Source organism: Drosophila persimilis, unplaced genomic scaffold, assembly GCF_003286085.1.
Source record: "Drosophila persimilis strain 14011-0111.01,24,50 unplaced genomic scaffold, DperRS2 tig00000606-arrow-arrow-pilon, whole genome shotgun sequence".
In the NCBI taxonomy this organism is placed as follows: Eukaryota; Metazoa; Arthropoda; class Insecta; order Diptera; family Drosophilidae; genus Drosophila; species Drosophila persimilis.
In genome coordinates, this window is record NW_020825324.1 from 2,866,875 (window position 1) to 2,891,255 (window position 24,381).

The 24,381-nt window shown below is 46.9% G+C and overlaps 2 protein-coding genes across 3 annotated transcripts in view; one reads left to right on the forward strand and one right to left on the reverse strand.

Moving 5' to 3' along the window:
* LOC6597792 (chaoptin) overlaps nt 1-24,381 on the reverse strand; it is a 125,199-nt gene that overhangs the window by 16,349 nt on the left and 84,469 nt on the right. The gene's annotated exons all lie outside the window — the stretch shown is intronic.
* Nucleotides 10,386-24,381, forward strand: part of LOC6597796 (protein folded gastrulation) — a 36,206-nt gene continuing 22,210 nt past the window's right edge. Inside the window, exons 1-2 of one of the 2 annotated variants that reach the window (XM_026990800.1) lie at nt 10,386-10,649; nt 24,044-24,195. The gene's annotated coding sequence lies outside the window, so the exon portion shown is untranslated. The remainder of the gene's footprint in view (nt 10,650-24,043; nt 24,196-24,381) is intronic. The other variant, XM_026990801.1, reaches the window with a different exon arrangement.

Below are 24,381 nucleotides of genomic sequence, written 5' to 3' on the forward strand. Positions count from 1 at the left end.
GCAGCGGAGGAAAGAGGTAGGTCCCAGGGATGCCACAACAATAGAAGAGAGGGGGACAAGCAGTCCACAAACATACCATCGCCAGGACCATCCTTGCTCTGAAAATGGATAGCCCTTGGGTGGGCGAAAGTGTGGATACATTCCCTGAAGAAGGGCACAACTTTCTTGATAGACATTTGCATCAATGATGAGTATCTACGATCATGTTCCTAGTGAGTCCTAGTGGAATGGAAAAGGTATTACGGATAGGCATGCACCCCATGCCTGATATCTCTGATAGCTGCGTTGGAAAAACGTATCCATTAAGATCCCGTACCGATCCGATACCGATAGTACTTCATTATCACTCTCTCGGGAATCGAGAGTACCTCTAAAGTGTCATCATGAGCTGGCACTTAAGGCAGCTCCACCCCAAAGGGTTGGGGCGGGGCGGAGCGGAGCGGAGGGGCAGGGTTAGGGAACTACACCTTGGCGGGAATGTCGAAAATTAATTGCAATTAAAAACCCTAGTTCCCCTGGGAAAAGCGACACGACAACAGCAACAAGAGCAACAACAGCGACAGCAACACGAACAACTTCAAAACAATGATGGGGAGCAATGACGATGACGATGACGATGAAGATGACGATGGCCAATGAACCTACTAGAGGAAGGGGGCAGATCGGACTGCATGGACAGGGGTGGGGATGGGGATGGGGATTGGGACTGGGGTTTTGGGGAGAGCGAAACCTCAGCTTGGATGACATTAGCGTTGACAGCGAGAGAGAGAGAGCCCAACAAAGAACAAACGGGGAGAACACACAGGGAACAACTTTGTTTATGGCAGTAAGCAACACATCACTCACATAGATGCACACACACACACACACTAGAACGATGCACCTGTGTCTCTGTGTTTGGCTCTGCCCTTTGCTTCCTGTGAACCAGTGCTGGCTGCTGGCTGCTGGCTGCTTGCTGCACCCTTCGTCATGCTCCTCTGCTTAGTCTCGACTGCTATTTCATTTTAATGACTCACGTGACTTTCACGTGAGAGAGAGACCCCACTGGGCCGCCACTGAGAGCCAGAACAGGGCAACAAACGGAATCAGCATCAGCAGGGAGAGGAGAGGAGAGGAGAGGAGAGGAGGAACAACACCCGACATTGTCCATGGCAGCTAAAGCCGGGGCAAAAGTATAATCATAATAATAAAAGTTATACACCTAACATGCCATTACATAACAGATACAGAGAGGGAGAGAGAGCACTCTCCACTCTCCCTTCAAGGGGCAGTCACGCCCACCGATGTACGCCCCAGCTGCAGAGCCAGATGGCAAGATACGTACAAGTACGAGTACGAGTACGAGTACGAATATTTTGCATGAAAGCCCCGGATAGACATGAGATGGGTTCTTACTTCATTTGAGCAGCACACAAGCTCTTTGGTTTGCACTGAATCCCAGCCAGGGACCACGGGGGACCATGGGGAGCGGAGGGGATTCAGAGCTGGATAAAGCCAACGGCCAGACGGTACAATCAAAAATTCAGTTAATTAGCTCTAAGCAGTAAATGGAAACTTTAGAGGAGCCCCAAAAACCCATACTAGTAGAATGGATTGATGGAGTGATAGATCCAAAGATGGTCCATTGAAAATCAATGGTAAATCGGTAATTTCACTAGAAATTTTATTTGCAGCTTTCAATCCCAGCAATCATCGATGGATGCTGTGCCCAAAAACTAGAGCAGTTACTAGCTTTTATCTCCGCCTCAAGAGCACAAACGATGTGCTACCCTCGGGATAGGAGATGGTTATGCCTATTTCCCCATTGACCCCATCTAGCTATCGAACATTTCTAGGTACTCTTTTCGTTCCGTTTGGTTTTTCTCACTCTGGAAGGCCTGCCGCTGGAGGCACTCATCTATGCCTCTCATGCCTCTATTTATTCCCGGACTCCCAGGAACTATTGATGGTAGCACGCCCAAGCTTCGCTTTGGCCTTGGCCTTGGCCTTGTCCACCTGCTGCCGCTCCTGTTGCTCCTGGAAGTCTGCGACGTGGCTGGAGGATCGGCCCCCTCAAAACCTTACCTTGCCTTACAGAAGAACTGTTGCAAGTGTAATCGTTGTTGTCGAAAGGCAAGGCATTTCTGTTGTTTCGAAAATTTGGAAAATCTAGCCAAGATACAAAATCAAGATACTTTGGGCTCGGGTGTGATTGATGGGGCAGCTTTGGGGATGGATTTGGGAGGGATTAGTGCGGCAGTGAATGTCCGACGTTTCGAATGGGATCGGCCTTTGTGCACTCCGAAAACATTCAGCCGAGGCGGCGGCACTCCTGATTGCATTCTTGAAGCCCCCTAGATTTGGCGTATGATTTGGAGGCCTCTTCCTATTGAGCCGCTGCCGGGAAATGTTTCATTTCTCGATTCTTGACAGTGGTGTCTTGCGAAATGTACACTCAAGTGGCAGGCCCGGGGAGTGACAGGCCATTCATCAAATGGGCCGACCGACTTCTGCCTCCCGGATTTTGCCAAAAAAAGAAGAAGTTGAAAGTGAGCAGGGAAGTGCCCGAATGCCAATGGATTGCTATGGATGGCTATGGATGGCTTTGGGGTGCGAGTAATTGGCTCTAGAGCGCGGTCTGTGACAGCAGATATTAGCGCCCCCCCAAGGGGTGCCCCTCGTTTTGATGCGAGGAGTATGGTGGCAGGCGGCATGAGGCATGCGGGAGCTGGGTATAAATACCGCGTCAAATGAGGTTCAAATGGGAAACATCATCGGACTGGGACCCACATCGGTGCCGGCATCGGTGTGATTGACAGCAGAGCGGAGCAGAAACCGCTTCTGCTGTTAAGACAAACAATCTGGCGGTTTTTGTGGTTTTAAACACGAACATGAAAAATGTCAATTTGACAGGAAACAACACGATGCGTGAGGCAGCAGCAGCAGCAGCAGCAGCAGCAGCAGCAGTAGAGCACTCCTCCCACAGCTCCTGCCACAGCAGCAGCTACAGCCATTCCTGGTCTCCAGTCTTTAAGTAGATTGTCGTGTCGAACTGACGACACAACGACTCTGCGGTCAGCACTCGAATTCGTAGAGCAGTGCCAACAGCCATCCCAATCCCAATCCAATGGCGATTGGCGACTGGCGACTGGCGACTGGCGATTCGTGTTCAGCTAACTGCAGGTTGAGTTTCTATTGAAAATTGTAGCAAAAATGGTTTCTATTTTGTTCGTTCCTGGGCGGCGGCTGCTGCTGCTGCTGCTGTTGGTGGCTCTTCTGCTGAAGACCATAAGCAGCTAACGGGCCAACTCTCAGTCAACGGCTCACTTTAGTGCAGTTTGAAAATAGAATCAAGCGAAAAACACCACAAAGGCCCATAAACATAGCTCTTGAAAGAGAAAACCCCTGATCCGAGCACCGAAGACTGGACACCCTTTAACGCCATCGTTTGGAGGGACTATCCCCAAAAGAACCCCCAATGGCCAGCAAGTGCCAAAGCCCCCCTCTGTGGATGGTGCTTCTGGTAGCTGGTACACCCTTCTGGTGAGGGTATGGCTAGGGGAATTACATGCTTACATACTAAATAGCCAACTGGATGGATGGAAATGGTCACCGAGAGAAAATAGCCATAGACCATAGACCATAGACCATAGACCGTGCCTCTGCATCTGGCCGGCTCTTCTGTTTGTTTGGCCTCCGAAGCAGGAAGCCCAGAAGCGCACGCAGCAAACACCTTTTACAGAACTGGCCCAGAAAAGGCAACAAGTCAAAGAAGCAATTTCCAAGCGATTAGAATTGATTATAATTAGTTGAGAGCCACAGCCACAGACAGAGTCAGAGTCAGAGCCAGAAACAGGGAGGTATCTCCGCCTCTTCTGCTGGAAAATATTGTTATTTTCAGGGCTTCAGGGCTACATTTTCATTATTTTACGACTGATTGATGCACAAATAATGTATTATTTAATGCAGTATTTTCAGAACTTATAGACCGAATGGATTAGCATTCCTAGGTTCAGTTCTCATCTCCCCCTAAATGGGTATTTATCCCCTAAATGAGGGAAATACTTTCGTGGCCCCATCCACTGACAGGAATCCACTTCAGGGGCACTCGAAATAATTCGAAATTGCCAAGAGAAAAAAACATTGAGTGATGCAATGGACTGGAGTTCTTATGGAGTTCCCTTTTCCAACCTTTTCGACCAGAAAATGCAGCAGCAAATGGTTAATAACAAGACAGAGGAGGAGCAGGAGGAGGAGGAGGAGGAGGAGGAGGAGGAGGGGCGGTCGAGGAGGAGGAGCACATCTTAAGTGCTGACTTATTAATGGACCACAGATGTGTGTGCACACACATCAGACAGGCCTCTTGCCTCATGCCTCATGCCTCATGCCTCACCATCCAGAAGAAGACAACATCGTTTTCCCTTCCTGGAAGGTCAGTCTCTCAGTCCCACGGACGAGAACCAGAGACGAGAGACAACAACAAAACCATCCATCCGCATATCGTATCGTATCGTGTGCACTGTGTCAACATGGATCGGGGTTTCTGATGACTCACGGCCAAGTTCGAATGTCACGACGGAGTCGCCACGGAATTGGGTTCGTGGTAAGCCGTGGTGGCTCTGGCTCTGGCTCTGTCTGTGTCTGGGCCGCCTCTTATCGTATCCGAAAAAACATTGCCCGGCTGCTCTCCAAAGATATCTTTGGTACACGACTTTTTGTCGCTCTGTTCCTCTGTTTTTCCCTGATTTCTTTTCTGGAAATATTTCATTGGGCTGTGGTCACATCAGGGAAAAACAGAGCGGGGAAAATACCCTTGCTCCTACTCTATGGGACAAGCAATGACATGAAGAGGCTGCTGCCGTTAGATGATAAAAAAAAACCAACGTTCTCTGCCATCCGCCTCTTTGCACCTAGAAGCCCGGCTTTATATTCAATTGATTCCTTCCACATGCCACTACGCGATACAGTGGCCAGAAGAAAGGTTATCGAATAAAGAATGTACTCGGGGGATGGGGGAAATCGGAGAATCATAAGGACAGAGATGTTCGAGGGAACAGGTACATTAGAACTATCAAATGAGAACAGATTTGCAATCAGGAACATATTCTGCACCACTAAGTGATCCCAGAGGCACTGGACCAAACCGTCTTATGTGCAGATCCCAAGGATTGTTGCAACCATGGACCGATCCAGAAACGGTCTCTCATGACTACACATGAGAGTGCAATGATGGTTCATGTCTTTTCCGATTATACTTTAAAAATTTCATCCCTAACCAAAGAGGTCTCATAGATTATCAAGTTCAGACCATGGGTATTCCTTGCATTACCTTACAATGAGCCTTTGTTTCCGTTCAAAATCAAGTTCCAACTCTTTGGAGATCTATTCTTTTAGACCTAGTTTTGGAACCTTTTGCCACAGTGCAGCACGGGTCACAGATAAGGCCAGAGGAAGCGAATGAAAGGGTGAAAGGTTTTAGGGAAAACTTGCAAAATTGTTGTCCACTTTTCGTGTTTTTCCATGCCATGTGGGGATCCCCCACAGCCCCAGAGCGGCCGCAGCCCGCATCTGGCTAGAGTTCTCGGCTTTCCCCGTACTCTTTTGGCATCACCATTTCCACCCAATCCCCCGTCGCTCCGCTCCGCCCCACTCCGCTCCGCCCCACTCCACTCCACTCCACTCCGCTCTCCGTGCTGATGTTTTCTTTTGTAGGCTCGATGCGAATGAATCCTAAAAATGTCTGGCTGTCGGCTGGCCCTTTTTTTGTCGGTTTCTGCTTTAAACTTGATTCATGACGGACGCCCGGGGGCGCCCTATATCGAGTATTTTTTCCAGTTCTGTTTCCCGGGGGACAGGGGGCCGGGGGGACGGCATTCATGTGCATTTTCGGGGGCTTACCCGCTGGCGTGTTGATATGTTTATCAATGTTATTATTTATGTTTAGATTTGAATGTCAATGTCGAATTGGATCGAATCGGAATCCGAATCGGCACGGCACGGCATCGGCCTCGGCATCAGCATCCACTGCAGAGGAGAGAGCGGAGTGTGGAGTGGAGTGGAGTGGAGTGTGTCTCGAGGGAGCGATGTTCAGGGGTTTACACTCCACTCGCATTGTGCGCGCACTTTGAACTTTGATGGCATTAAGTTGTCAATTTGCGTTTTGACTTACCAAAGACATAAATCGGAGGCGACAGCGACAGCGACGGCGACAGGCGCCTATAGTCTGTCTGCACACAGAGAGAAAAAGGGCAAAGGAGGTGCCAAGGAAATGTGGAGTGGAGAGATAGCCGTTTGCCCAGAAGCCACTGAAGAGCTATTTGACAATGAGAAGAGTGGAATTCAGGGCATACCATGACTTTTGAATATTCTATGGATCACCCATTATCCTCTAGCTCAAAATCTCGAGACTTTGGCTCTTCTTTTCCATCGTTTCTTCAGTGTAGCCTCCTTCTCTCTCTCCTTCTCCTCCAAATGAACAGGACTTATCTTGTAGATTGTGAAATGTTCTTTTTGTGGGCATGTGGGAGTCGATTGGTTGCTCCTTTGTGGGGCATAGGCATCATAGGCCCCCGCCTGCACCTTCTCCGCTCTGTTACTCACGCGAGAACAAAGGAACAAATGACCCCCTTATTGTTAATTTCTATTGTCTAAGACAATTCAAGGAACATCCATCGCACAGCAAGAACAATTTTGGCAGAAAATTAATTATCTCGGAAAACCTATGCGCTGCGAGAGTTTTCCTCACTTTTCGAACACGAGACGATGATGTTCTATGGGTTTTTCCAAAGCCAAAAACAACCTCCAGCTCTTTTTGTATTTTTCAAAATTCTCCAACTTCATTTTGTACGACTTTTTGTGCTCGAACTTTGTTTTAATTGATTTTGGATTCACTTTTTCCAGCAAAATCTCCAGCCCGAAAAAAAAACTTGTTCGGAAAGTGAAAACGAGAACATTAAGAGAGTGGGCAAGAGGGAAAGGGGGAGAGAGGAAGAGAAGTAAAAGTGAAAATGATTAGCAAGATGAAGAGAAGAAGATGATGAGGAAGGGAGGGTATGGGGAGGGGGAGGGGGAACAGCAGAAGACAGTAAAGAAATGTAAAAAGAAATTAATTTCCATTGAAAATTCCAAATGCCACTCGAAGGGGGGCAGGCAAGCAGGGAAGGAAGGGAGCCAGGGCCAGCAGCAGAAGGCAAACATTCGAAAGACAAAGAAATTTTTTAATTGATTTCACTTAAAGCACCAAAAAATACAACACAAAACACACAAAAACAACAGCAGCCAAGAAGTCCAACTCCAAGCCAATGCCCGAGATGCCAAAGAAGAAGGAAAAGTACCAACAACTGTTGAATTTTTTTCTCTTTCGGCTCTTTTTGGATTGTATTTTTAATTTGTTTGGAGTTTTATTTTTGTCTTGTATTTTGGGGGGAATGGGAAAGGCCAGCACCAGCACCAGTGCCAGTGCCAGTGCCAGTCTCCCAAGTTCCAGAGACACGCACTTGACCACTCAAAAGTCAACCGAGAGCCGGCCGCGCGAGAGATGAGCCCCATAAGCGCATCCCATCCCCGTTTGCCCATTCCCCGATCCGCATTCGTGGTTCCGGCCAAGTGCGGGGCCTAATTGGCCATTATGTGGGGCCCAAACAACGCTCGAGTGGGGGCGGCTAATTAAAAGTGGCGTGAAATACAATTTGCCAAAACAGAACAGACCAGAAGCCAAAGCTTTCGGATATTTCTTTCTCTGGTACTGCCTCTAAAGAAATTCTCTTTCGTTCGTTCGCTTAGAGTGGGGGGATCGTATCGTGCACTTGTCACCCAAGAGTGAAATATTCCCACCAGGCGGTCCCGTCCGGTCTGTCCCCTGACCTCAGACACAAAACCCCACACAGAAAATTCAAAAAATAGAAAAAGAAAATTTCTCAAAAATAAAACCAAATTTCGGATAACCGAAAACCGAATGTCAATGGAAATTTACCAAAATAATTACCCAAAAACCGAAAACCGAAAACCAAAGATAAACCATGGAAATCGTGTTCGTGTCTCTATGTAAATTCCCTAAAAAGAGAGAGAGGGAGACCAGTCGACAATGCATTTCTCATACGGTCATTAATCATCCGCACGCACTCCCCATTCATGCCTTAGTCGCACGGGCAGGTCCGCAGAGAACTCGGCAAGAGTCCAGTTTTCAGTTTCACAAAGAAAACCCAAATTCATCGAAAAATACCATGAATTTTCCTGTTTTTACTTAGAAATTATTTTTTTTTTTCAGTGCATATTCGATCTTTGGGAAACACCCTACCTCGCTTATTTATGCCTTGCGATCGAATGCCACCATCTAACGCGTCAAAAATGTTGCGCCACACTTTATGTGCGATCAGTGGGGTATTGCAACAACGAGGTGGCGCTTAGCAGCACGTCGGAGCCGTGCCAAATGTTGCCAAGCACCATCACGTTCTGCTAATGCCCCTTGTGCTTTGCGTGTTTCCAGCAACATGGAATGGGCCACATTCCAAGAAGACGGAAGAAGGGTAGTACAAGATTGATAGCCGATATACATATTTTCTATGTATATGGGCACGAAACTAGTCTCTTGTTATTTTCCCCATTATTTATAGGCAGCTCAGCAGAGGGCATATAGGGTATCCTAGTGCCCGTACTCGACAAATGCCTAGCAGTGCAACAGGTTTACCCGAGCAACATGAGTGCGGACTGCCAGCAACATTTCTGTTGCATGGGCAACATTTACGGTGTTTGTGACGTAGGGCGCGAGCAGCGACCGAACCGATCGTATGGGAAATGCACGGCCTTGCCCGCCTCAATCTTTCTCGGGCCGCGAAAAATGAAACAACAGCAAATACACACACACATATTGTCGAGTGTTTGTTGCTAATAAACAACCATAAACAGCAACTGTGAACGTTTAACGGTAACGGTGCGTGCGCAGGCGTGCGATCTGCCAGAGGAGGGGGAGAGGGATAGATCCAAGCAGCCATAGCCACAGCCACAGCCACAGCCAACAATAATAACAACAACAGCAACAGCAAGTGCATCCCATAGAAAGAGGAGAGGAGGATGAGATCCACAATCCATTTCCATTTCTATTTCTGTTTCTTTTTCGTTTTTCGGAACAAGAAAAGAGAGAGAGAGAGAGACAGAGAGACATGTGCAATCGGCCAGAACGTGCATTTTTCAAATAAAACATTAATATCATCCATTCTTCAATAATTCATGATCTCTTCTGCTGCAGCAGAGAGGAGTTCGAGTTCGTGCGGCGCGCCAAAAACAAAAAACAAAAAGCAAAAACGATTCCGAGTAAATTTCTTCGTTTCGAATAAAACGCTTTTCCGTGTGCATTTCTCTTTTGTCGTGGAATTGGATTGCGTTCGATACGATACGAAACAGAAACAGCCACAGAACTATGTATGTTTGACCCGATTCCCGTATTCAAAAAATTGTGACCGAAGAATGAGTAGACTCAAAAGAGAGGAGGAGGGAAACAAAATAGAAGAAAGACTCCACTCCCGCGATATCTGTGTGAAGGGAAACAAAAAGAAAAACATAAAATACATATATATATTATGTATATATTTGTCTACCGATGATGTATGGGGAATGTACGGGATGTTGGGAAATATTGTTGTGCATGCTGTGGCTCTTAGGACCGATAGAACCTACTCTAATATACGAACACAATCTTGAACAATGAACAATAACTAAACCTCAATAGTCGTACCCTCTCGTATACCCTCGTTTTTTTTTTAACAAAAAAGTGTAATTCAAAAAACTATCGAGTGTTTTCAGAAGTTCCCTTCCATAAAGTGCTTCAGATCTTCAGATAAATAATTCTAATAATTTCTTGTTTGTTTTGCTCTCTAATTTCTCCCACAGTTATTTGTTGTTCTTGTCCCACTGTGCACTGTGCAACACGAATTCAATTTATTTCGCATTTTTTTTGTGAGTGTGTGTCTTGTTTCTTTGTGAACGAATACCGTGTGAATAACGCGTGAATACCCCTTCAGCGAGGAGCGAGCGTACTTTTGTGCGGCAGTGTGCGAGCGCCATGTGAGTGAGTGGAGCGGGAGAGGCACCTGTTACAGTGTTACAGTTACAGTGCGTGTCATAATGATAGCGACAGAGGCCACAAAAGCCGCCGCCGCATCGGCCATAAAATGAAAGCCGAGGCAGCCCCCAGCAGCAGCAGCAGCAGCAGCCCCCCGAGGAGGAGGTCCACCGAAATAATTAAACAAATTTTAGATCGATATTCAAATACGGACTTCGAGTCCGGACAAAACCAGATAGTTCCAATAAAAAACAAAAACAAAAACAAAAACTACGACAGAGAAGTGTGTGTTTTTTAGAGCGAGAACAAAAAGAACAAAAAGCGAACCGAAAATCCGAATCCGAATCCGATACAAAATCAAAATCAAAATTTGTCTTCAATATTTATATATATGCTAATTTATTTTTACAATAATTTGGTATTAACCCACAAAAGCCAAACACAACAAAAACAAAAACACACCAACGACAAAAGAGTGAAAGATAAAAACAACAACGAAAGAGCGGAGAGAGAGAGCAAAGGCAGAAGAGCAACGTAAAAGCAAAAGCAAAAGCACGCGGACGGAAGGGAGATCTTTCTCGATTCGCGCGCGGGATATAAAAACACAGCAAAAGTAAGTGGAACTATACGCATAATTATACCCTATAAAGAGGCCCCAACAGAGGTGGCATGGCACCCACCCCCTGTCTGTCTGTGCTTGGATGATTTTGGGATAAGCTCTACCCACACAAAGGAACCTTTTATACTAATTTGTACTTTGTACTAATGGTGCTCCCTGGCTCTAGATCTTCTTTTAAGGAAACTTATGTCTTGGCTTTATCTCACCAAAAATACTCTTTTTTTCCCCAGTTAATCCAACAATTAGTAGGTATTTCAATACCGCGACTCTCCCCTCCCTAAGTGATCTTCATTCATAGGGTATTTCCCGCCTCGATCCTCCATAGTTGATTCATCTTTCTCCCTTGTTTTATATTTTATTTCACTGCCATTATGTGTGTTTTTATACCCGATACTCAAAATGAGTATTGGGGTATATTAGATTTGTGGTAAAAGTGGATGTGTGTAACGTCCAGAAGGAATCGTTTCCGACCCCATAAAGTATATATATTCTTGATCAGCATCAATAGCCGAGTCGATTGAGCCATGTCTGTCTGTCCGTCTGTCCGTCTGTCCGTCTGTCCGTCCGTCCGTCTGTCCGTCTGTCCGTCTGTCCGTCTGTCCGTCTGTCCGTCCCCTTCAGCGCCTAATGCTCAAAGACTATAAGAGCTAGAGCAACGATGTTTTGGATCCAGACTTCTGTGATATGTCACTGCTCCAAAAATATTTCAAAACTTTGCCCCGCCCACTTCCGCCCCCACAAAGGGCGAAAATCTGTGGCATCCACAATTTTGACGATACGAGAAAACTAAAAACGCAGAATCGTAGAAGATGACTATATCTTCTAGAGTGCAAAATCTGAACCAGATCATATAATTATTACAGCCAGAATCACGAAAACAATTTCACTCTTTCTCGCTCTGTCTCACTCTAACACACAGGTTTCATGGTCGGTTTTGCCAATTGCAAAATATGAGTTCAAGGATCTCAGAACCTATAAAAGCCAGAGCAACCAAATTTGGTATCCACACTCCTGTGATATCGGACCTTGACCGTTTCATGTCCAAATTTCGCCACACCCCCTTCCGCCCCCGCAAAGGACGAAAATCTGAGGCAACCACAAATCTCAGAGACTATTAAGGCTAGAGTAACCAAATATGGTACACACACTCCTTTAAGATGTCACTATAAAACGTATATCTCAGAATTTCGCCCCACCCCCATCCGCCCCCACAAAGGACGAAAATCTGTTGCATCCACAATATTGCAGATTTGAGAAAACTAAAAACGCAGAATCATAGATAATGACCATATCTATTAGATTGCTGAATCTGGATCAGATCAGATCATTTTTATAGCCAAAAGGAACAAATCAATTTGCAGTGGCTACGCAGCGCCCGACGTCACGCTCAGACTGATTTTCTGTCTCTCTCGCACGCACTCTTTGTCGTGTCGTTAAATATTAGCGGCGTCTGCCGGAGGAGAGCCATACTGACTTAGTATCGGGTATAACCGTAGAGTTGCGGTGTCCGCAGCAACTCACAACGTTCCCCCTCGTTTATAATTCTCTTCTTTTTATTGGTTTTTTTTTCTCCTTTTCGCTGGATGAAACATGTTTTTAATGCAAATTCAATTGAAACCAAAGGCAGGCGAAATTTCTTTACGCCTCGAATGCGAATCCGAGTCCGAATCCGAGCTCGAAGGCTGATTTCGGGCGAGTCTTAAATGAAATGTATGTATTTTTTTCGGTATTTTCTGGGTTTTGCGTGTGCCTCGTATTTCATATCATTTGGAGGGCTGATGGTGGGCTTATCCGCGACGATGGTTTTCCCTCCCGCTGTGGCCCGATGTTGACCTTCTGACGGCTGTGGCTGTGGCTATGGCTATGGCTATGGCTATGGCTGTGACTGTGGCGGTGACTGTGGCCTAATTGTTTGGGAAAAAGCGAGGCTTTGCAGGGATCCTGGGGTTTTGATCCTCTGATTCCATGCAGGTCGTGGCTATTGGGAAAGGTCAATGGACTGAGTGAAACGAATCGTTTAAAGGCTATCTAAATGGGATCGTGGTGTTTGTGTGGCTTTGATGCTTTGAAGGCTGGAATTTGTCAATTTCCCAACAAACTTTAGTCGGAATGGTATTTTGGAAGCTTAAGATAGAACGAATCATGAACAAAAATAGCTTTTATCCCAATCTCTGATTCTCATTAAAACCACAATCCACTGCACATACGCATATGAATTCTTCAGAGCCTTTGGTGGCGCATATCCGATCCAACGATCCACTCGGGATTCATAACCATATACGTAGACCGTCCACAATGACCGAAAGGGAAAGCAATCCATGATCGAGAACCCATACCATGTGATCTAACACTATTTCCACACAGCATCCACAATCCACAAAGTTCGTACCACAAATCAATCCCTAGGAATAATCCCTGAATTTTTGGAATATTTCCATTCAAAATTCACATGGGAATCCAATCCAATATTCCCAATCAAGAGAAGAGTTGCCTGCCCAATTCTGGGGCTGATGATTGACCCCATTTGACCCCGTTTCGCGCGGTATCTTATCAGCCCTGAAATTTTCGAGCATTTGCGAAAACAACAAAACGATCATCACATGACGATCGTCAGATGGGTTCCATGAAGATGGGTTCTACGAGTGTATGATGCTGAAGATGATGTCACTCGCAGACATAACATACATATGTGTATAGAGTGATGCTCTATCAGTGCCACCGGTGGCTCACCGATCAAGCGATCACTTCCGTTTGAACGGAGAGGGAGAGAGGAGGAATCCCTCGAAACAGTAAAGCAGATTCCCGCATAAAAGCCGAAAATAATTGCATTCAACCAAGCGGCAACCCTCGAAAATTGTTGACATCCGAAGTGCCACAGAATCCACACCACACCGAAATTTGAAGTTCAAAAGTCATTAAAGGCATTAGAAAGTGTTGCAAACAGGGGCACGAGCACGAGGGGCGCACTCAAATGGATGGAATGGAATGGGTGATGGGGCACGATAATTGAATGGCTAGAGGGGCACCCGCACCCGCACCCGCACCCCGCACCCAGCACCCACGTGAAATGAAATCCGACAACCGTCGATAAATAAACGAATACATCACGAAATTCTATTTGCAGGCGGCAGGCGGCAGGCGGCTGTCCGGCATTTCGGCATTCAAATGGTCAAAAGAGCAGTGAATGGAGGGGATGAATGTTTCGAATGAATATATCCCTTGAGGAAAGCATAATATGAATGTGCGGTGCGGTGCCTCTTGCGGTGGTACGTGCCTGGGACCCCGAAAACGCTGTGTTTGCATTGGAATTTTCCTTCATTTTCCCACTTAATTCTCCGCGAAAATGGCGATCGCCCACAGATGAGTGCTTCCGAGAAACAGTAAAGATAGATTCGATTCGGCGGACAGAGCCAGATGGAAAATGATTATCGATTGAAGCGATTGAATACCTACAGGGGGATTCTGTGGAATATTCAAAGTATTCATTCATTTATTCACTTGTTGAGCACGTTTTCCTTTTTTTCTTTTTTCTTTTTTGTTTTTCTCTTTGTATTTTTTTGGCTAATAAGGCGGGCACTTCGTGTTGCCGTTAGACTTGGCTGCCTCCTCCCTCCACGCGTCGCCGTCTCTGCCTCGCTTTTCCATCTCATGTGCAACGTAGCGTTTCACAGGTCTGCTCTTCTGCTTGCCTCCCCCCGCTGCCCCGTGGGTTATTTAACCATGAAGCAGGGGCGGGGGCAGGGGCAGGGGCAGGGGCAGGTGCAGATGAGGGACATGTGTGGGATGGGACGGGGTGGCGAGGGGCATGGGTCTGGGTTCGGTGGGGGCTGTGGCTGAGTCATCGTCGAAGTCAAACGCGTAGCACGGGACCGACCGCCTAAAACCAGCGAAGCGTCAAAGTGTCGACGAAACAGGTGGTGCCTCCAGGTAGCACGAGGGCCAGGGAGTTGGGGCGGTGGCAGGCGCGGGCGCGGGCGCGGGGGCAGAGCGAGAGACAGTGACTCTGATTGTGGCAGAGCGCATGTTACGCTTTTGTGGTTATTGCTGTTGTTGCCACAGCCACTGCCACTGCCACTGCCACTGCCACACGGCTCTTGTTTGGGGGGCAAGCGGAAGTAGTAATCAGTTTTTGGCCGCCGTACAAACGCCTCCCTGCCGCTTGCCCCACCAACGAGGGGCCTCTGCCGCGGCCTCTCTGGCTTCTACCTGCCCCAGCCGCACGCACAGGTGCACGGTCCCCACCGCCCCATCCGTCTGCCCCCATTGCCGCTATTACAATGCGATTTTTTATTGTTCTTGTTTGAAGCCTCCACTCCACTCCACTCCAGAGTCCCCTCCCCCGGTTCCCCCTAGTACCCCCCCATTCGATACCCATTACGGGCCATGGCCAGGCATACCCTTTCCTGTGGAGAGTATTGCGGCTGTGGGGCAGCACTTGGAACCACTCTGTACCACCACTATCTATAACGATATATAAGTTGTATCTTTAGGCATCGCTCGCTACGATTCGTAGGGGAACACCCGATTCGAATGGAATCATCGAACGAATGAAGAAAGGCCCAGTTCCTTGGGCGTTGGATTATTCGGAGAATAATGCCTGATCGTACCTGGATCCTAACGAACCTTCAAGTGTATCTAAATTTTCGACTTGCAGCAGATGAGAGAGAGAGAGAGAGAGAGAGAGAGAGGATTAGCCTTTCTTTCTGTCCGTCTGTCTGGCTTCCTTACGACGACGACGACGATGATGATGATGATTCCTGTTCCTGCCTTCAGTTCTGGTTGGAGCCTCCCCTTGAGAGTACGCAAGAAGCCCGGATGAGGGGCCTGGGGGGCTAAGGGGGAGTCGCCGCCGCCACCTTCTTCCGTTCCGCAGTCGCGTTCCAGTTGAATGCGTCGCTGCCGCTGGTGCCGCTGCTGCTGCCGCTTCTGCTTCCGCTTACAATTCTTTTTTATTACACTTTATTACACATTTTATATTCCGCCTTTCCGTTTTCATTTCTATTTTCCCCTCTGCCGTGGCCTCTTCTCTCTTTTTCTTTCCTTTTTGGATAAATGATTTAATTATTTTTTTATTTTTCATGCGTTGCAGCAGCAGCACAGGGGACAGAGGGGCAGGTCGAATAGGTGCCATAGGTCAGAGGTGCCATAGGTGCATAAAAACTAGAAAACAGAAAATTAAACGGTGTCCGCAACCGCAAATGTGACAAGCACTTAATTTTCCTGTTTGTGGAAAACGTGAGCCAAAATGCAGCAGCAGCAAAGAGGACGGGGGGCGGGGGTCAGTGGTTGTTGCTGCCACACGCAGTGTGTGGCAGGGTCCCAGTGCCGATGTCAGCGCCGGAGCCGGACCATGTCCAGGCGACAACAAATAATCGAATGACAGGATGCAATAGCATTCGTGATTCTTTTGGGTGATTCATGGTAAATGAAGAGTGAATGCATTGAATAAATGAATGAAATATGGCGAATATCCCGATTATTTGCATAGTATAGAACCCACCACTAAAGAGAGTCGCGATTCCTAAGATCTATCTGTTATTTATTTATTGAATTGAGTTCTTTTCAAACGTACATCAAACTTGCATCAAACTTGCATCAAACGTACATCAAATGTACATCCATGAGAGACACAAATGAGTGCCCTTTCGTGGGGTAAAGAATGCATTCTTTTGCTGAAACATTCATTCTTTTATTCATTTCATTTCCAGTTCCCCCCCACAAAACCCTGGGCTGAAATGGGTAATCATTCATTTATAGCATGAATGCCAGTTGTTATTCACAGACGAAGCCTTCCTTAATGAAGAACGAACTCTTGAAACACAACAGTTGATATCCATCTCCAATATTTCAGCATATTCCTCACTCAAACACTCAATCACTCACTCCACAGCCCCACAAATGTTCCTCTTCTCTCTTGGTTTCAGAATCCGATTCGCAGCAGAACTTTGACAATTTTGTGGGGTCTGAATGCAAAGCTGTTCATCGCTTTCCCACATGTTTGTTCGTGTTTGGGTGCCACGGTTGCCTGCGGGGCAGGTGGGGCATTTGGGGCATTTGGGGCATGCGGGGCATGGTGTGAAAGCATATGTTTTCGGACAATGCCATCGCTTTGCCCTCAGACGGACCGGACCGGACCGGACCGGACCCTGTGCCAGTGTCAGTGTCCATTCCCTTCCACCACTGCTGACACGTTCTTTGAGCTCCTCCTTCTGCCAGAGGCCTCCACCTCCGCCTCCACCTCCGCCACCGCTGCCTACTGCTCCCATCTCCACCCCCTCTCTGACTCCCTCAGGCATCACATTTTACATGGCAACTTTTCGCGGGGCTGTAGTTGTTGGTGTAACTATTATAATTGTTGTTGTTGTTGTTGTTGTTGTTGTTGTTGGAGCTGTGGCAATGGGTCTGGGGCTGGGGCTGGGGCTGGGAGGAGGGTTACAGCTGTTCTGCGGTATCCCGTGCCATGTTTTTTGGGGTTTGACAATTCTCTCGCTTTTCCGGTGGCACATTTTCATATCATATGTGGATGTCCCACCCACTCTTTATCCTCCCCCCTCTCTCGTTATCCTCTCCGTCTATTGGTCTCCTTTTTTCTGTTGTTTCTGTTGTTCTCTGATATTTTGTACTTGTTTATGCCCCCGTATTCCGTGTAGTGTAGTGTTGCCGCAGTGTTGTTAAGCCAGTGTTGCCATATCTCTTGTTGTTGTTGCTTGTTGCTTGTTGTTGTAGCCCAGGGTTGCCGCCTGGTGCAGCCAGTGTTGCCATTGCTGCCGCTGCCGCTGCTGCTGCTGCTTCTTTTGTGCTGTTGTTGCAGTTGTTTATTATGCAGTATGTTGCACGTTTTGGGGTTTTTCATTTTATGACAGCGACAACAACGCAGCCACCAGCCACCAGCCACCAGGAGCGAGGAGTGGAAGGGAGCCCGAGCGTGGCCCCCGAGGGCGTGCAGAACACAACAGAGGACTGCCACAGCAGCAGAAACAACAACAACGAAACTCGCAACAACAAACCAACAAACAAACAAACAGCAACATAAGCCAATGATGAGCTTATTACAAGCGACCGGCAAAAAATTACCAAAACACAATCATGAAAATGATGGAAAACCACCAGAGAGATAGCGAGAGAGAGAGAGAGAGAGAGAGAGAGAGAGAGAGGGCTAGAGATAGGTAGAAAATAAACAGCCATCAAATGTTGATACATTTTAAAGGTTTTGCGCATAAAAACACGACTTTGGAGAACTTTAAGGGCAGATTCCACCTCAGAAAAATTATAGAGACAGATTTCGGTGGATATAGCCCATGGAAATCGTTGAACTGTAGGAAATATTTGGAGAATTGTCTCATATTGCACCAGAAAAAAATAACATAGGGAAAAGAAAAAGAAGCACGTTTCAACTTTAATTAAATATTCGGAAATATTTGAAATTAAATATAATTCACTTTGAACCAAACATAAATGTACGACGTGGGAAATATTTAATCTGATAGTAACAAATATTTTTTTTTTAGCTCTGAAATAATTTTTTTTTAAATACAAATATTATATAAAATATAATAGAAATATAACTAAAATTTCTATAAATATAGAAATATATTTCAATTAAAAATTAAAATAAAAAATTATATTAATGTCAAAATTGAAGGGAAAACGCCTTTTCTTTGTACAATTTCCACGCTCGTAAAAGAAATATTGGAATAACGATTTGAATAGTTATAGAGAGATATATATATAATAGTTTGAGTGATTTTTTTCTCTTTGTGTAGAGTTACAAATCGGAAGCGATAAAAGTCGAATGCATTTGGGGTTCTCTGAATGAGTGCAATGAATGATACGAGTATGGAATCCATGGAATCCGTAAGAACCCACCTTCCTTCCATGGGGGGAGCTTGTGGAACTTTGGAGAACTCCATCACATAGGACACGATGGTGTTTTTCTGTTTGTGTGTTGGTTGTGGGATCTCTGCCCCAGCCGCTGCCACCGCCCCAGCCCCTGCCCCTGCCCCTGCCCCTGCCCCTGCCCGTCTGCCTCATCGCATGTGATGCATGTTTATTTGCATTTTCAGTCGCGGATGGGGCGGTGGGGATGCAACGCACATGTTGTAGTGGCATAATGGCATGCAACATGACCGACTGACAGCGGAGCCAGAACCAGATCCAACCGCCAAAGGGCCCCCACGAGACTCCAAACAATGGGACACGAAACACTTGCAACAGCAGCGGCACCAACGATTCGTTGAAATCATGTGAGAAATGTATTAAAATTTGTTGCGACAGCGAAATGCTAGCAACAGCAGCAGCAGCAGCACCCCCCATGCCCCGTGCCCCATTCCCCCGATCTGTGTGGCATGGCACCCACGCCAATGCCAGCGTCCAAAGCGGGGCCAAAGTTTGCTGCAGCTGCAACAGTTGTTGCTGCTTCTGCTGCTGCTGCTGCTGCCGTTGCTGTGTGTGGCATCTTCTGGAGCGGATTCCCATGAACCCCCCCAATGATGGCGCCCTGGAGGCGGAGGCGGAGGCGGGGGGTCGTGTGACCACGAATGCGCTGACATGCTGATGCTGCAACAACGAGGGGGCGGGGGGACAGGCGGACAGGGGCATTGTGTTGCTAGTTGTTAACTTTTGCGCTGTCAATGATTTTGTGGTCCAAGCAATTGAATTGATGATGACTGCTGACTAAACACAGGGCACAAGCACAAGAGGCAGCCACCGCGGGGGACGGTGACGGGGCCGGGGGCAGGGAAGCTGTTGGATCACGAATCCAGAAAACAGAAAAACAGAGGAGGTCCAGTGGAGTCCCTGCCCCTGGCCCAGCCCCTGGCCCAGCCCCTAGCCCAGCACTGCCCTGCTCCTCCATGGAACGTGAGATGCGATCAAGCATCCAATAGATGCTCCACATTCAAAATCATTCAACTAATGATGCGATGCAGCTGCAACATGCAGCCAAGAACGGTGGCAGGCAGCAGCCAGCAGCCAGCAGGCAGCAGGCAACAACATTGATAAGGAAATCCATAGAAAGTTTAATGACTCTTTCGAAGTGTAAGGGAAAGAGACAGTGTATATGCCACAAGCAGAGAGAGAGAGAGGCAGAGATAGTGAGACACACAGAGACCGAGAGAGACCGAGAGAGAGAGATAGAATAGAAATATTGCTGAAAAATTGTGCGAAAAACATTCAGAAGCCCGTGAGAACATTGACCTCCGATTGAACCGATCAGCATTGCAAAACAGCAGCAAATCTACACTGCGAGAAACTTGGACACTTTTAATGCTCCGGTGGAATGTTGCACCCGACGTTCACATGTGAATGGCACTCGCTGTGTTTCATCTAAGGGTTTCCCCATATTTTGTTCTTTTTCTACCGTTTCTACCATGGAATGTGTCCCTTCGCTTAGGGGTAATCTGAACAGTGAATCAACATCATTCAAGGCCTCATCCGATGACCCAAGGCGTGCTCGAATGTGGCCCTCCTCGAGGCTTGGATACACACGACTATCCCCCTACAGACACATACGGTATATAGTTTTCTCTGAGTGTAGCCGTTTGGTAATGAGTGCGAGCGACAGGGACAGGCAGAGAGCGAGAGAGTAAAGAGTAAAAGCAGATTGCATTCTGCCATAAAAAAACTCTACGGACTACAGTCGGGGGTCGGCTCCTATATGTCGTGTCTGTCGTGCATTGTTGATAATGATTGGATGACTTTAACCGATGCTGCCTCCCATCCATCTCGCCTCCATCTCTGATGTAACCCCTCTTCGGCCCCCCACCCCGCTCCCCTTTCATGACAGATCAAAGTTCTCTGTCTCTGTCTCTGTCTCCGACTCCGTCTCTCTCTGTCTCGCTGTGTGAATATTCCATTGGGGTTTTCGGGCTGCTGTCCCTGACATCTGGGGCCTGGTCTTTGAATGCTGATGATGGTTTTGATGTGGATGGACGGATGGACGGATGGATGGATGGATGGATGATGACAGCAATGCAGCGCAGTCGATGAGGCTGCTCTGAGGCTTCTGCTGCCACTTGTCTCCTTGCCTCATTGCCTCATTGCCTCACTGCCTCGTCGCGAGGCAATTAATTGAGCTTTAATCATGTCTTGGTCGCGGATCTCTTGGATCTGTTTTGCAATTGCCAGAGTTCAAGCCTGAATCAGCCTCCAGTTTCCTTCTCTTCCTGATTCTCTGATCTGCAAATGGACTCCTTGATTGATTTTAGATATTCTTTTGCTTCTTCTGAGTGTTTTTTAGCCTGCGAATAAATCAAAACCGTTTCCTTCCTATCCTTTGGTCATGGAACTTATGAATAATTCTGTCTATAAACCCAATGAATATTTCCATACGATCTTTTCGGGCAACTCCATGAGGGACCCCATTTTCTTGCCTTCAAAAAGGAATTCCAATGCGAATGGATCGTAGTCCCCCTCCATGTCCCCCCCCCTTTAGCCATCGATCGTTGCGACAATGGGGTTTTGCTTTGTACTATCAAATGAATGCAAATTTTGCGATTGTCGTCATCTTAATATTAATTTTAGTCGCACTTCCCCCCCTCCTGCCTCCTGCCTCCACAACTGACGTTCCCTCGCGTTTGCCCCCTCCCCCTCCCCGTTTTGGCATTTTTGTGGTCGTTGAAGTTTTCATTGTTCATAAATTTTAACGGACTTATAATGATTATCATTTATATGTCTTTCTGCCTTTTTGCCTTTCAAGTATTGCTGTCTGTCTCTCCGCCTCTTTCTCTGTCTGTCTGTCTGCAGTTGTTCCGTTCTCCCCCCCTCCCTACCCCTCTCTGTTCCGCTTTATTGCCAAAAGAAGAAAACAAGTAAGAAATCTTGCGTTTAATTTAAACATTTTTTGCATAAGCGCGAATTATGAACAGCAATAAAAAAGTACAGCACAAAAAACGAGAAAAGAGAAAGAAAAGGGGGCTTTGACGAAAGACGACACCCTAGAATATACCCTAGACCCTCTATATACCCTCTATCGTACGGGAGTGTAATACAAGGGCGTATAAGGGAGTATTATAATGGTATAGGGGCTATGATATGGCCATGGGATTTCTATTTGGACGCCATTTGATTCCTGATTCAAAGCAGAGACTGTCAAAGAAGAACGCACCTCCGAAGCAATTGGAAGCCAGGGAAGATGGAAGATATCCTTGAAAATAATAAGGTTCTTGTGGTGGAATATGATTTATGATCCGATCTGAGCTATCCAGAAAAGTTTTAAACATCTATTCGTTGTATTTTATGGAAGGATCTTTTTTTTAATATGTAAAGAAATACTCTCAAATGTTCCTCAGATTCGGGCACATCTCCGGATGCGAATGAAGCATTGATTCACTGTACAAATTTACCCATAAGCGAAAGGACACATCCGATGCAGGGATTCTGGTGCTTTTTTCTGATTAAAAACCAAAACAGATTACGATTTACAACAAAAGACCAAAAAGATGGAGATCTCGAAGGGAAAAACGAGAAAAAATATAGAAAAACCCACTCTCTCAATGATTCAGTTGGGGAATACTCCTGGTAGCCCTTGGGGGGAGTGAAAGGAATCGTAATATACCCTGTCGCTGCCCCTTAAAAGGGTATCGAAACGCGAGAGATATGGAATGAACGAATGAACGAATGAATGAATGAATGAATGTCGATTGCAACAGTCAGACTCGGAGGCAAGGGGCAGGGGCAGGGGGCAGTGGCACGAGGGCAGTGCCTGGGGTGGGGGGAAGATCTGTTTGGGCGCTAATTTGATTTTTGTTGCCTTTGCGGCGCCACGGAACAACATGCAATATTGCAGCAGAGCCAGCAGCAGCGGCAGCAATTGTTGCTGTTTTTTTACAGCTTTTTTTTTTTTTGACATTTTAAACTTGTTTTTGGCGGCGGCTCACATTTTTATTTGTATTTTAATGATCTTTCGTTGATTCGCAAGTTGATTGCGGGACAAGTTTTCACTCGGCCGGCGTGATCTGTGTATCTACACAGATACCAGCTACAGATACAGATACAGATACAGAGCCCTATTCCCACAGACACGACACCCATAAGACCCGTAAAACACCCCACAACTGGAACCGAATCGAATGGAATGGAATGGAATGGAGTGGAAAAGGGAGGAATGGGGAACTGGAACTGGAACTGAAACTGAAACTGGAATCGAATCTCTCTGGCGGATGGATGCAAATGGCTATTCATATAAACACTTTTTCGGACTTGTATCTAAACTTTAGAGTATCTGTATCTGTATCTGCATGTGCATGTGCCCCTCGGAGTATCATCTTTTTCCTCTGGGAGTATTCGTTGAATGTTTGTTGGAAATGTCAAACTTGTTTGATTCTCAAATCAGCGGCAGCAAAAGCAACCCATCGGATACATCTCCCCATCTATTGTAGATGTATCTGTTGGATTGAAATAGACATTGCGTGGTACAGAGACAGAGGGGGGAGACAGCCCCTGTGATTGGGGTTCGGTTCGAACCGAGGGAGCTGCCTGGCTGCCTGGCTGGCAGGGGGGGCAGCGGGGTAAGGGGTAAGGGGGGAGTGGGGTTCATGTTCATGTTCTCGTCCGCTCATCGAGGCGTAGAATTAAACTGTCAAATTCAACAAATAACTGGATTTGTTACACTGAAATGTTCGAAATACGGAAAATGGCAAACGGGAAAGCGGAAAAACGGAAAACTAGACCAAAATCAGAAGCTCAAACGAAGATTTGAGTGCCCTTTGGGGGGGGGGGGGGGGCGGCATGCTCGTATTACATGGTGTTATCCTCCGAACGGAGACCCAGTGATGCTCTGGGTTGATTATTTCTGCATTCTCAGGCAAGGAAAGGATCTTGGGATCGAAACGAAGAAGTGTCTGCGGGAGGAGCTTTCGATCCGCAGTCTAGAATCTAGCACAGAACATCGTAGAGCATACGGAGCCCTACAATGGATAGCACATATGTACATATATCGCATATCGTATAATGCTTATCGTTTAGACCGCCACCGGATGTCGTTCTTCTTGGAATTTCGATGTTTTCGGTCTCTCAAGGTCGCATTTTGTTAAGTGCGCCATTCCGTTGCCCGTCCGTTTGATGATAGTCCCCCACGTTGTACTTCCTCTTGGATACGGGATATGGCACAAGCCCCACTCACCCAATCACCCACTCAACCACTCAACCATTCGTTCCACTCATTTCTATTCTCATTTTCCTCTCATCTGGTTTGGCTTCCTTCCTTTCTCGCCATCCCCCCACCCCGCCACCCCGCCACCCCGCCACCCCGCTCTCCTGTTTCCCCGCTTCCTCGATTTATCAACGCAAAAGTTTCGTTCGGCTTCGACTCGAAATAAATGTTGATTCAACATTTCAACATTTCGTGGCTTTAATTTCAGCTTCTGGCTTGCTCTCTTTTTAATTTTCAGTATCCAGGCACGTGTCCCCCCGCAAAGGACCGGAACGCCAGAGGGAGTGCATCCTGCGCACCGCTCCCGACGATACATTCGGCGATAGAGAAAGGTTTTTTCTCTCTGGAACTCATATATCATTTGGCTTTCATGTGGCCGCCTGATTTGGGGTGAGTACGGGTTACACACACACACACACACATATATCTAGAGATATATTTTTTATTGGGGATCGTCCGGGAGGGGGAGGGGGAGGGGCGGGGGGCCATGGAAACGATTAGGAAGAGAGGATCTGCATTGCAGACAGAAAATGGTACAGGATACGATATGGAATGATATTTTTGTTGGGTAAACTT